Source organism: Nomascus leucogenys, chromosome 3 (genome assembly GCF_006542625.1).
Source record: "Nomascus leucogenys isolate Asia chromosome 3, Asia_NLE_v1, whole genome shotgun sequence".
Taxonomy (NCBI): Eukaryota; Metazoa; Chordata; class Mammalia; order Primates; family Hylobatidae; genus Nomascus; species Nomascus leucogenys.
This window is the reverse complement of record NC_044383.1, coordinates 74,556,196-74,570,247: the sequence shown is the minus strand read 5'-3', so window position 1 is coordinate 74,570,247 and position 14,052 is coordinate 74,556,196.

Genomic DNA, 14,052 nt, shown 5'->3' with positions numbered 1-14,052 from the left:
TCTTAGCTTAAGAGAAAAATCAGACACTGGGACTCCCAAGTATTAACTGCAGCACCTCCTTCATTACTTTGAACATGCTCAAATATTTGTAGAGCAAACAAATAATTGTTCTCAACACTAAGAAATAGGTGACTAATGCAGCACTTTACGTGTTTATTTTAATAATAATAGAATACAACTTTGGGTAAGCCTGATCTATTTGAAAATGTTCATATGTTCCTTACTGAGTACACAATCTTTTTGGCTAATATCAGAATCATGACAAATGTCAAAGATACCCAGTTTTGACCCAGGCAGCCACTGTGTTGAAAAGATCACTGGAGGAGGAGTTACCAGCTGTGTAGATGCAGACCCACTTGTAGCAGAAATGTAGAAGTGTGTGCTCACTTTCTAGCTGTTTAGACTCGAACAAGCCACAACCCCTGATTCGATTTTCTCATCTGTAAAAATGCCAGCTCTGAAAATAGCAGTAACATCAGATGGTATAAAGTGTTTTGAAGAGCTTTGAAACCTGCAAAAGGCTACAACAGTGTAAAGTATTAGAATTAGTCTGTGTTGGAATACTTCATTTTGGCTTATTCAGTTAATAATGTCTATACCAGTTCTTTAGCTAGTGATCAGGACAAAGACACTATATTTTATTGTGCCTACTGAGGTCAGGCATTGCGCCAGCGACTTATATATGTTATTTAACCCTCACAGCATCCTTGTGATGTCTCTCTTATTAACTTCATGTTATTAGCAAAAGGAAAACTCTATGAGGTAAAGACAAGGTAACTACGGTTAGAACCCAGGACTTCCTGATTCCAAAGCCCAAATTATTTTTATTAAGCAGTGCCTCCTTTTATTCACTTTTCTTTCAGTTAAAGCCATATATTCCACAAGTATTTATTGAAAATTTCCTATGTGCTAACAAATTTAAAGATGAAAACCACCACCTCTACCTACCAGAATGCCTAGTAAAAATAATGTTTAAAATTCTAACGTCTAATTCTACATATGTAGGCTCAAAGAGGCCAAGTATCTTGCCCAAGTTCACATGGGTAGTTAGTAAGTTGCTCTTGAATGCAAACCCAGGTCTTTTGTCTCTAAACTCTGGATCTTTCCATCACACCACATTGCAAGGGAGCATGGGTGTGTGAGGTATATATTTCCATTTCCTTTCCTTCCCTTTCCAGACAGCAGCAATTCAAAAACTTTGTCAAATATATTCTGGATGTCAAAATAAATTAAATTTGTGTTCTTTGTTACTTGGCCTCATATGAATCATCACACACCTTGGATAGCTGAAAGAGTGGCTGGGGGGAAGTTAGATTTATTTTATCTCCAGAGCCGGGCACTAAAATAATTCCTGGTCCCACCTACAGTAGCGAGTTTTCCAGCCCTTTAGCCACTTTCTTGTTTTGATTTTAACTCACTTATTAAAAAAAAAAAAAAACTTGCCTTTTATATTTAACTTGTACATAGAATATGTCATTGAGGAAATAATACTCTGATAGCCAGTGAAGTGTAAATTGTGAAAACTGTAAAATACAGTTTAGCAAGTATTTACTGAGAACCTACCACGTACTTGGCATTGATAACAATGATTGGTATTTATCTCATTTAGTATGAGATGAATCATCTCATTTAATCTTCTCAGCCACTCTGTGCGGTATTAATGTTCCAGTTTGACAGACGGTAGCCTGCTGAAGATCACACAACTAGTAAGTAGTATAGCTCAGATTCACTCTTAGCTATTAGGTTACTGAGTTGAGACCCATAAGCCAATTTCTATACAAGTGAACTGTGCTGTGCATATATCCTGTTCAACTCAAGCAACATTTATTATCTACCATGGTGAATCATCAAATTACTGAAGATCTAATTAAAGTAGGTGAGCACTTAAAAAGATAATTGCAACACAATGCAATCAATGCTAAAATGGAGGAGGCTATGGGAAACTAGAAAGGGCACAAGTACCTGATTTAGGAAGAAGAGATGATGCTTGAATAGAGCACTGAAGACAAAGTAGGAGCTAGCTATGAAAGAATAAAGGCAAAAATGGGGATAAAGGAAGCTCCAAGGAGATAAATTATGGTGAGTTGGGGGTAAGAGGGGAGAGATGTAAGACAGTGTGATATGTCCAGTGAATGACACATAGTCTCATGTGTCTGGGACATGGTACCTGAAGGAGAGTAATGAGGATGAGGGCAGAGGGCCAGATAACCAAGGGTCGTAGATGCTAAGGTGATTAATTGTTCTTGATGCACCTGCGTTGTGGTTTACAGCAGTCTGAGAAGATTCATAATATTAGTCAAAAGGTCAAAGTTTAGGTAGCTTTTTTCCTAGTTCTGCTAGTTCAGAGATTTTTTACAAAGCATTATATATATATCTGTAAAAGTATCACTTCCTGCTTTTCCAGAAGAGAGTCCGGGGTGGGGGTGGGGACTCTATATCTTGTTTCCACATTAGCTGGCTGCATATTTTCCCACTTGATGACATTACCATCATTGCTAGAAAGTGGATTATTCACTTGGAACAGAGGGACATCAATTAACTCCCCACACATAGCAGAGTCATTAGTCACAAAGTGTTCTTGGTCATTATTCACCTGGGCTGGGGCAAACCCTCTGATCTCAAGATGACAGGGACCGTATTGAGCGCTAGCCCTTGGGGTTTCCAACCCTTTGCCCTCTTGCCCCCTTTGTAAATAAGATTATTGCTGCTGCTACTGCTTGGTTTGCCTGAAGGGATACAGAAATCCTTTAGGGAACAAACAGATAAGCGCTAAGGGGAGAATCTTTTTAAACTGTCCAAAGCAACCCAACCCTACACCTGACCCAAGTGTACTTATTTCATTCATATTGAGTAACACAGACTGCTTTTCAATTAGGAGTTTGAGTTTACAAAGGAAGGAAAAAACCGAAGATCTCTTTGGATTACACTTCTAGGAGGGAGTAAAGCTTTAAAATATTCTGGCATTAACCCTTTTCCAAATCAATTGCACATTTCACAGCTTTTATAAAGATTTTACCATACACATTTCACACAATTTTTTTGTGTAAATTTTGTGTCTTTTTAAGGGAGAGGGAGCTTTGCCATATATTTTTGGACACATTATATTACCAGCACTTACAAGCCTAAAAACAATTTTTCTGGATTGTGCTTCATTAACAATCTCTGATTATTCTACAAAGGGACACAGACCCTTTAACCATTCAATTCAGCCTCTGATTGCTTGTCGTGTTAAATCCCAATCTTTCTAACCTGGGTGCCTATGAGCAATTTGTCTTACACAGTAATCCAGTGTGAATACTCTCGAGTGTTTTTACCCTCCCACTGATTGAAGAAAACCTTAGAAAACATCCTGCAGTTCTTAAGAGAGGGAAAACCCCTATGTATTTCATCGTTATTTACCTAAATTAGATAGATCCAAATATTCCTTGGAATAACCCAATTAGGCCACACTCACTGCAAAATGCCACTGTCTCCTAGGGGGCCTCTCGAGAGATATGAGTGTGATGGACATGTCATCGTTGCAGCAAATATGGTTTAACAAAAATCTTGGTGCAGTTGCCCCTCCCAGAGAGCCCTCCAAGAAGATGGGGCTCCATGTGAATTGACTTCCTTCTGAGCCTCATTTCTCACAGCCATTACGATGTGCAAGTGGAGGGAAAACAACAGAGTTCCTACATGAAGGTAGGACTCTTGGTAGTATTTTCTTTAGTGATGATTCTGATCAGTCCCAAAGCATGAGAACTCTTTGTCCTAATCACATTATGTCCAAGTGGAGAAAAATAGGAAAAGAAATACTGATTCTTAGAAACTGATTATGAAAGTAAATTCTTTAACAAGGTGGCCTAAGGAGATGCCTGAAGTAAAGAAGCTTCTTGAGGCTTTGTGTGCATGCTAGTAGACTTCCCTTGGTGCTTAGGAACCAGAAACAAACAATACTGTGGTTAAAACGTGGTGTCCACCAATGCAGTCAGCTTCCATGACTCTCCATTTCTAATTTTTCCTGCCCTGTCTTGTGGGATAGGTTACTAACTGATCACTTGCCTATAGAATTTTCATTTAGACCAGAAGAATCAGAATACACTCATTTTTGTTTATAAATGAACATATGCCTAAACAACCAAAAGAGCCTCCAGGTCTGCCTCTAAGGATGATTAGGCATGTGTGAGGGAAGTTGTCATTAACCAAAATAGGACTTCTCATCTCAGATGCAAAGATGAGAATGAATACCAAAGCCAAGGAAGAGCCGTAAACCAAAAGACTTGGCAACAAGGCTCAATGCCATTGTTCTGGTTACTATCATCTCTGACTTTAAATAGTACAAAGCAATCTTAAAAGCAAATTCTTTCCTTCGTGTCCAGGGCTAGAATATTCCAAGTGTACCTAATGGATGTCAGGCAGTGAGCCAAGAGAAAGTCAAACAGTAGGCAAAAGCAGATTTACTATGTTTTAAACATTTTTTTTAAAAAATCTGGCTTGTTTTTTATGGCACTATATGTTTGTGCTGGAATTCTGAAGCCGTGTGCACAAATGACAGCAAAGACAGAGCAATCATCTGGAAAATGGGAGCTAAAAACACAAGCTTTTGTCTAGGAGTAGAAGAGAAAAGATGAGGCATAAACAGCAGAAAAAGATGAAATTTATAAATGAAAATGAGCTTATTCTGATTCTTTGGGTCTAAGTGAAAATTCTGTAGGCAAGTGATTAAAGTATTTGCAAAGATACAAGATTTAGAAACTTAAAATAAAAACAAATGCATAGGCCTTTCTTACCCAAATATACATAAATACAATAACAAATAGATTTAACATTAAACAAAGCAAAAGCTTCTAAACCTGACTATATGAACTGCTCTCCTTGCTTTTCTCCCATATGTGGAGAGTGAGTGTTCAAGCAGCGTAGAAACCTAATTAGATGTGGCCCATTGAAAACTTTATGTTCAATTTACAATAAGCATTTCTCAGCTTTGAAAGTGGAAACAGCCAGGCTCTTTATAATATTTCCCTGGGAGAATGAGTCTCTTCATCTACCAGATATTCAATGAAAAGCATCTTGGCAGATTTAGCTATACAGGTGTTTTAAGACAACTTGATATATTAAAATTCAAATTCATAAAAAAGATAAATGGGGAGGGAATTATTTCTTCACATAAATACTTTGCACCTGCAAAAGAGCTCATTGCACAGTGAGCCTTGAGTTGTCAACTCGTCTGGTCGATTAAAATGTAACTAAATGTTCATAAATCCATTTTACCAGAACTTTTTCTGAAACAGCTCTGTTGTTCAAAGTGAGATGTTCCTACACTTTAAAACATTTTCACCTAGCTTACCCTGTAATCCTACACAAGTGCTTCTTGCATATTTTTGTATTCTGCAACCCAGAATTCTTGGATAGGCATGGCAACCTGAACATGCTCAGCACTTCAGGGCATAGGAGCCCCTCTGCAGATCTGAAATTGTGTTAGGGATATAGGCAAAACCTCAGCTATTCACAATAATAGTGGATGGGAATTAAGTGTGTAATGAAATCCATAAAGAATCCCTAGATCCCCGAATCCTTGATAGCCAAGTATGAAACATTCTGTCCTCATCAAAGATTTTGTCCCTGATAGTAACAAGTGGGAGAGAAGTTTGATTAAAGTCTGATGGCTTCTCTCGCTGACCTCTGTCTACAGACAGAAATAACAGGCAGGCAAGTGGTCAGAGTGCAGCACAAGGCCTGGGAACAGAGACACTCTGCAGACTGTGTAATTAGTTCCTAAATAACAAGAAGATCATAAACAAGGCAAAGAATGCTGAGCAGATTTTACTGCCATTCAGTAATGGTTTTGTCCATGTCTGCTGCATGCCCAGAAGCCTAAGCACCTCAGCCTCCTATAGTGTGTTGCAGCCTCTCCCAAGGCTCTCCAAAATGGCCATCGTCACCAGCTACTTCCTCAAGCAATGGCTCCCTAAAGGTGCAGAGACTCAGTGAAGCTACCGTGCTGAAGCAGAAAGGACGCTAAGCCTGAGATGAAAGCCTGACTTAGTAGTTCAGTTTGATGTTGGCTGTACTTCTTCCCTAACCCATGTATGAGGCCCCATTAAATCTTTCTCCTGGTTGCTTCAAAGGGAAAATAGGCTGGCATTGTGAGTAGACAGGATCACTTCTTTGGCCACACCTTAAGTCTGTAAGGTATAGTATTAATGAAAGTTTGTTTTGAGATGGAGTCTCGCTCTGTCACCCAGGCTGGAGTGCAGTGGCACGATCTCGGCTCACTGCAACCTCCGCCTCCCAAGTTCAAGTGATCCTACTGCCTCAGCCTCTGAGTAGCTGGGATTACAGGTGTGCGCCACCACACTCGGCTAATTTTTATATTTTTAGTAGAGACAGGGTTTCACCATGTTGGTCAGGCTGGTCTTGAACTCTTGACCTGGTGATCCGCCCGCCTCGGCCTCCCAAAGTGCTGGGATTACAGGCGTGAGCCACCGCGCCCGGCCTAATGAAAGGTTTTAATGGCAGGATTTGGACAATGAGATAGCAGTGGAAGTAACGTTAAATGGGCTGTTTCTTCCCAGGAGCCCCCAGTAGGGCCCAACTCTATTATCCGATTGCACCCCAGCAGTTTGTTTGCATTCCTCCTTACCTTCCTCCAAGAGCACTGACAGCCAGAAGGGTTTGAGAGGAAAAGTGACAAACCTTTGCTATATAGCTGAATTGCTAGGAGAATTCTTTTACAAATATGATTCTGTCTTCTATGATCAAATTCAGTGCCACTTTGCTCTCTCCAAAGCCTCCTGGAGACTCAGTAACAGTCAATCTATGTGCATAGAATTCATACATAATGTCAAACCCTGCAATATATATTTTTTCCCAAAGGTTACATATATGCAAAGAATTAAAGGCACTGAAAGTTAAAAAAACAAACAAACAAAAACAATAGTTGATTCCTAGTGGATTTAGAAATATACTTGAAATTTCTCCATGTTACTGATAGGTCTGTTTCAGTCCTGATTTGTGATCTAATTTTGGGAATCAGTGCAACACAGATTGAAATATCTAACTTGTATATTTGACTAGTCAAGTTAATAGGATTGTACAATAATTCTCAACTCTCGGATATTGTGTTATGATATTTTGGTAAAATTGCTTATTGCTACCTTGTCTTTGACAGGCTAAAGCACTGTGCAAAGACCAGATTGCTTTATTCTTTGATGATATTTGGCATTAATCAACCAGAATTTATTTATTGATTTATATGTATAATTCCTTGATTTTAAATATCCATTGTGGTTCTTGCCAACTTTCACTTCTTGCTCCAGTGATGATTATTTTTATCAAATCCTATGGGATATGAAATCACTTGTAAGGGTGTTAGGAGAAGTGTAGGTGACAGGATGCTTTCTACTATAAAACAACATTGATCTGTGCATTTTCTGCCTTATAGGACTAGTTTGCAAGTCATAAAATGCACAGACTGCAAGGGTTCATCACACAAGTCGTGATTTATCCAATTAGAAATTAATTCAGATTAACAAGATCCTTTATTAGTCAGCTAACACCCTCATGGTACATTGAACATATTAGTCATTTATACTTTAGTATAAATTCTTTTAAATAATAGCGTCAATTATATGTATTTTTTGACAAGCACTTTAACTTCACTCACCATGTGCTGGATACTGTTCCAAATGCTTCCTAAATTAGTATGAGCTAATCCTGTAATATTAATCAGAGTGTCTACCTGCTATACTCAGGACAGGTCTTCCAAGTTTAAAGTTCTTCCCTAACTTAAAAAAAAAAAAAAGTCACAGCATGCAAAGAATACATTATTTCCATATTACACAAGAGTAAACTGCCAAAGCTGCATATGGCTGGAAACCACTGGCCTCAGGCCCTATGTAGCCACTCTGAGGACTGAGGAAAATAACTCAACCCTCCCAAAGCTGTTTTTTCACACATTGGTTTAGAATGTCTGACTTAGGAAACTGAGCTTTAATTTGGCAATTATATAGAATAGGGAATATTGGAGCATGAAGCATGTCTTGAGGGGAGTTGGAAAGCATTGAACAACGTGGAGCAAGAAGCCCATGGATTCTTCTAACCTGTCTGAATGTGAAACAAGAGGATTTTTCTTCATTAGTTCTTATGGTGCCATTAGAAAGATTTAAAGTTGATATGGTTCTGGTATTTAGGGAAGAGATACTGTAATCCATGTTGCTATATGCATCTTCTGTGTTTAAATAATATCTGCTGTGTAGATCCCGATCTGTTGTCAACCTTTCCTTCAGATCTGACAGGCTCTTCTGGTAATTCTCCTGTGCACATCTTGATCTCATTTCTGAGAAGGTCTGTGGGCTGCCTTCACCACCTCAATCTAATGTCTTTTAAGTTTCCAGCTCTGTCAATCAATGAAATAAGTGCTTCTTCAGCTTTTTTTTTTCATTTTTCTGTTTTTTTTCAGACAGAGTCTCACTCTGTCACCGAGGCTGGAGTGCAGTGGCGCCATCTTGGCTCACTGCAACCTCCGCCTCCCAGGATCAAGAGATTCTCATGCCTCAGCCTCCTGAGTAGTTGGGATTACAGATGTGCACCACCATACCTGGCTAATTTTTGTATTTTTGTTAAAGATGAGGTTTTACCATGTTGGCCAGGCTGGTCTTGAACTCCCAACTTCAGGTGATCTGTCTGCCTCAGCCTTCCAAAGTGCTGAGATTACAGGCATGAGCCACTGTGCCCAGCCTTTTTTTTTTTTTTTTTTTTTTTTTTGAGACAGGATTTGGCTCTGTCACCCAAGGTGGCATGCAGTGGAGTGATCTCAGTTTACTGCAACCTCCACCCCCTGAACTCAAGTGATCCTCCCACCTCAGCCTCCTATGTAGCTGAGACTTAAGGCATGTGCCACCACACAGCTAATTTTTGCATTTTTTTGTAGAGACAGTGTTTTGCCATGTTGCCCAGGCTGGTCTCGAACTCCTGGGCTCAAGTAATCCAACCACCTCAGCCTCTCGAAGTGCTGGGATTATAGGCATGAGCCACAAGCCAAGCCAGGAATTTCAGTCTCTAAATAAAATATTATAGTAAGTCATTTTTCCAAACAAAAATGGTTAAAGGTGATTTTGATGGGCTGCAATGGGAGAAGTTCTGTATTCTTTTAAAATTAGTAAGAATATTGTTGTTCATATACATGTCATTTTTTTTCTACTTGAAAAGTGTTTTCCAATAATTTGTTACTTTCACTCAATTGAGTGTATTTGTTCTCCAATCTCCATGGTTCTTATTGTAGGCATGTTCTTCTATTTCCTAGTAATAACTGGTATCATGTCAGAACCTTTCACTTCTGATTTAATTGATGTAATTCTTTGACCCAAGAAGCCAAAAGTCACTTACAAAGAAATTGCTTTGTAAAAACCCATCAGGCAGTAGCCATTACCTGCTATTTACAGCCTAGATACTGCCATTTACAAATGTAGATACTAGAATCACCTGAGAATTCCTTAGCTTTAAGGTCATGTACAAACACATAGCAAATCTGGGAATTAAAACATTTTAGCCACTGTAATATCCTCCAAAGGCAATGCAGTGATGATGGGTTTGGAAAGCAACTGGAGACCAATGGGGAGGGAAATAACAATGGAAAATGCCCAAATTATTAAATCAATGCATTGAAAATTTCCTCAGTCTCGCTGCATAACATCTGAATTTGCAGAATAAGTGAGGTTAAGTGCAAAGTTTAGAAAACAGAGGTTCTTCCACCTGTGGGAGGTTAGACTACAAAAAGCTGCTGCATTCTTTTGTCCATAAATCCAGAGAGACTAAGAGGCAGTTAAGTTTACAGGGCTTTAGCTGATTAAGAGCATAAGCTCTGGAGCCTGAGTGCCTGGGTTCAAAACCCAGTTCTACCACTTTGTGACCTTGAGCAAGTTATTGAGCTTCTCTACCTCCAATTTTCTCTGTTTGTACCTATCTCATAGTATAGTTTTGAGAGTTCATAAGAAATACACACAAATAGCAATGTAAGTCAACCATTCAAAGAATAAAAACTGGCCAGGCGTGGTGGCTCAGGCCTGTAATCTCAGCACTTTGGGAGGCCGAGGTGGGCGGATCACAAGGTCAAGAGATGGAGACCATCCAGGCCAACATGGTGAAACCCCATCTCTACTAAAAATACAACAATTAGCTGGGCATGGTGGCATGCACCTGTAGTCCCAGCTACTTGGGAGGCTGAGGCAGGAGAAACACTTGAACCCGGGAGGCGGAGGTTGCAGTGAGCCGAGATCACGCCACTGCACTCCAGCCTGGAGACAGAGCGAGACTCCATCTCAAAAAAACAAAAAATAAAATGAAATAAAAACTAATTATTCTCATCTTTTCTTATTATCATGAACATCTATTCTCCAAATAACCCATTTTCTAGAGTGAAAAATATGTTGAGGTAGGTGCCTTCCACTTTGATAACTTCTACCTGTATCATCAGGTATTCCTCGGCTCTGTGGCAACCCATCCCTACCCTTGTTGCCTGCACACATGGTCTGCCTTGGGCAGATACAAAGGTTGGGATACTGGACCTATTGAATTTTTCCTCATTATGGCAAAGTTGCATCAGGAGCACTTTCATTGTGGTTTGGTTCTAAAAAAACTCCAGGAATGCTTCTGAATTTACATTATAATATTTGGCATCTCACACTGGTTACAATATTTTGGCCACACACACAAAAGGTTTTCAATTGTCAATCATTTCCTTGTTGTTTAACTAAAGAACTATGGAGAATCTACTTTAGGACCACATTATAATGCGGCCAAACAGCCCACCCCTGGGCTGTAAAATAACCTGGAATCCAACCCACCCCTCCACCTCCACCCACAAATCAAAATGCCTGCAGTCTCCAGTGCAGAACACTAAGAGGGGCCTTCTTATATTTGATATCAAGCATTTTCTTTCACTACACACACATAGAAGTATAAAAAAGCACTACACTCTTATTAAAGGAATCCATCTTCCTTTTTCTTTTACCCTTCTTCCAGTACAATGCTGTGTCACCAAATGCTGCTTCTGTTAACCCTGCCATTAAGGGAAAGAGATGTTTTCTTTTTTTTATTATTATTATACTTTAAGTTTTAGGGTACATGTGCACAACATGCAGGTTAGTTACATATGTATACACGTGCCATGTTGGTGTGCTGCATGTTCTCACTCATAGGTGGGAATTGAACAATGAGAACACATGGACACAGGAAGGGGAACATCACACACCGAGATGTATTCTTTTTTATGTTTGTTTGTTTGTTGTTTTTGAGATGGAGTCTCCCTGCAACGCCCAGGCTGGAGTGCAATGGTACGATCTTGGCTCACTGCAACCTCCACTTCCTGGGTTCAGCCTCCCGAGTAGCTGGGACTACAGGCACATGCCACCACACCCGGCTAATTTTTGTACTTTTAGTAGAGACACGGTTTCACCACATTGGCCAGGCTGGTCTCAAACTCCTGACATCAAGTGATCTGCCCACCTCAGCCTCCCAAAGTACTGGGATTACAGGCACGAGCCACTGTGCCTGGCCAAGAGAAGTATTCTTTGCATCCAAATGTGTTCCTTCTTTTCCTTTATAGATACCGACTATGTCTAGTTAAAAGCACTATTAATACTATTCTGCAGGCAGAGTGTGGGTTGATCTGGTTGTCTAAGAACCATGAATAAAAAGATGTCTATAGGAAAACTTCCTCCAAACAATAACTTCCTCCTTACAAACAAGCTTTGGGAATGCAAGTTACCTCTAGACTAGCTTCAGCCTCAAAGATGCTGCCTTTACCTGTAACAGCTGTTAAACTTTAGTGAGGTCATCTGCTTTCTTCTTGTTTGAGATGGGCCATCTCGGAGAGTGAAGAACACAGCAACAGGCTATCTATCTCTCAACATGCTGTGACATAGAGCTGCCATTTGCACTGGCCTGAACTGGACCTGTGGCAGCTCTGGGCAGGTTAATCATTTGGTATCCCTTGGAATGGATTTTCATGAATTATTTTTTCAAGATACATTGAAGATAAAAGTTGAGTATTACTCTGAAGGAGACTCAAAGAGAAAAACCACTGGTAGCATTGTCAGAGGCGTTTAAACCACAACGACTCCATCTTGAACTGGGGCTGGGTAAAATGAGGCTGAGACCTGATGGGCTGTATTTCCAGGAGATTAGGCATTCTTAGTCACAGGATGAGATACGAAGTCAGCACAAGATACAGGTCACAATGACTCTGCTGATAAAACAGGATAAAACCCACAAAAATACAAGATGGCAATGAAAGTGAATTCTGGCCATTCTCATTGTTCATTATACTATAATTATAATGCATTTACATACAAAAAGACACTCCCACCAGCACCATGACACTTTGCAAATGCCATGGCAGCATCCTGAACTTATCCTACATCGTCTAAAAAGGGGAGGAACCCTCAATTCCAGGAAATCCCTGTTCCTTTCCTAGAAAACTCATGAATACGCCATCCCTTGTTTAGCACATAATCAAGAAATAACCATACTTATACTCAATTGAGCAGCCAATGCCACTGCTCTGACTATGGACTAGCCAGTCTCTTGTTTCTTTACTTCTCCAATAAACTTGCTTTTATTTTACTGTATGGACTTGCCCTGTTAAATATAGTGAAGTCCATGTTGCTCTTCAAAGAATCAGTTTGTTAGTACGTTCAGCTCTTTTATTCTTTGTTCTCCATTTTAAAGTTTAACTTTCTGGTTCTCTTCACCCCCTTGCTTCTTGTTTCAGTAAACAACTTTCAACTTTCCCACCAGTTCTAATAAAGTAGTTCACATCTGTTCCCTGGTCACCTGGTCTGTCCTGACTCATCCCAGTCACCTGCTCTGACCTGAATCATCCTGAGTCACCTGTTCCTTAACCGTCCTTCCCGCCAAACTACTCACCCGAGCACTCCAGCTCGTACCCCTGCTTTCTTTAAAATAACCAATCAGAATTAGCTTAGACTGTGCGGTCCAACCCTAGCCAATATGACAACAACAGAGCAGTAGAGGCTACCTGCATCAGGAATAAGAACCCCTTCCCCTCCCTTGTTCAGGTGTGGTCTTGCCATTACTCCATCTGTGAGTCACACCCTTCTATAGAAGTAAAAATTGCCTTGCTGAGAAAATTAAATTTATGTTTCAGTGCTATTTCTTTTGCAGCACCAAAAATTTATTTATAACAGCCCTGAATTCTTTCTTGTGTAAGATCCAAGAACCTTCTCTTGGAATCTGGATGGGGACCCTTTTCTAGTAACAGTATTGCCCCAATTTGTATGCCCAATCACAAAATAAAAGCCCTGCAGTTCACTGGACCTACTTTTTTTTTTTTTAGACAGAGTCTCGCTCTGTTGCCAGGCTGGAGTGCAGTGGCACGATCTCGGCTCACTACAATCTCCACCTCCTGGGTTCAAGCCATTCTCCTGCCTCAGCCTCCCGAGTAGCTTGGATTACAGGCACACACCACCACACACAGCTAATTTTTGTATTTTGAATAGAGACGGCTTCACCATGTTGGCCAGGATGGTCTTGATCTCTTGACCTCGTGATCCACCCACCTTGACCTCCCAAAGTGCTGGGATTACAGGCATGAGCCACCACACCTGGCCTGGACCTACTTTCTTTAAAAGGTACTCTGTGACCTACCACTGAGCTACAATCCATTGGCTGTATTCTTGGTAATGTTAGCCTGGGTGTACAGCTGACCCTGTCTTCCACTCCTGGTTAGAAAGCCTCATCTAGCAGTTGGGTGACTGTGCAGCCCTGTGCTAGAGACAGCAGGCCTATATTCAATTTCCACAGGGGGTAATGAAGACGGGAAACCAAACAGACTATAATTAGCTATTGGTTTCTTTCTTGAGATTTTTATCAAGATTCGGTTTAAGAAACAGTCTTTTTAAACCTAAATTAGTCCTCAGAGAAACCCATGAAAATCTGAAGGCACAATAAGAATACCTGGAGCTTAGTAATTCTCAGCAGTTCCATTCCAGGTTCTGTTAGGGTGTTTTAAACTACAATGAAGAGCTCTTTCCATTAAATTGAGCAGTAAAA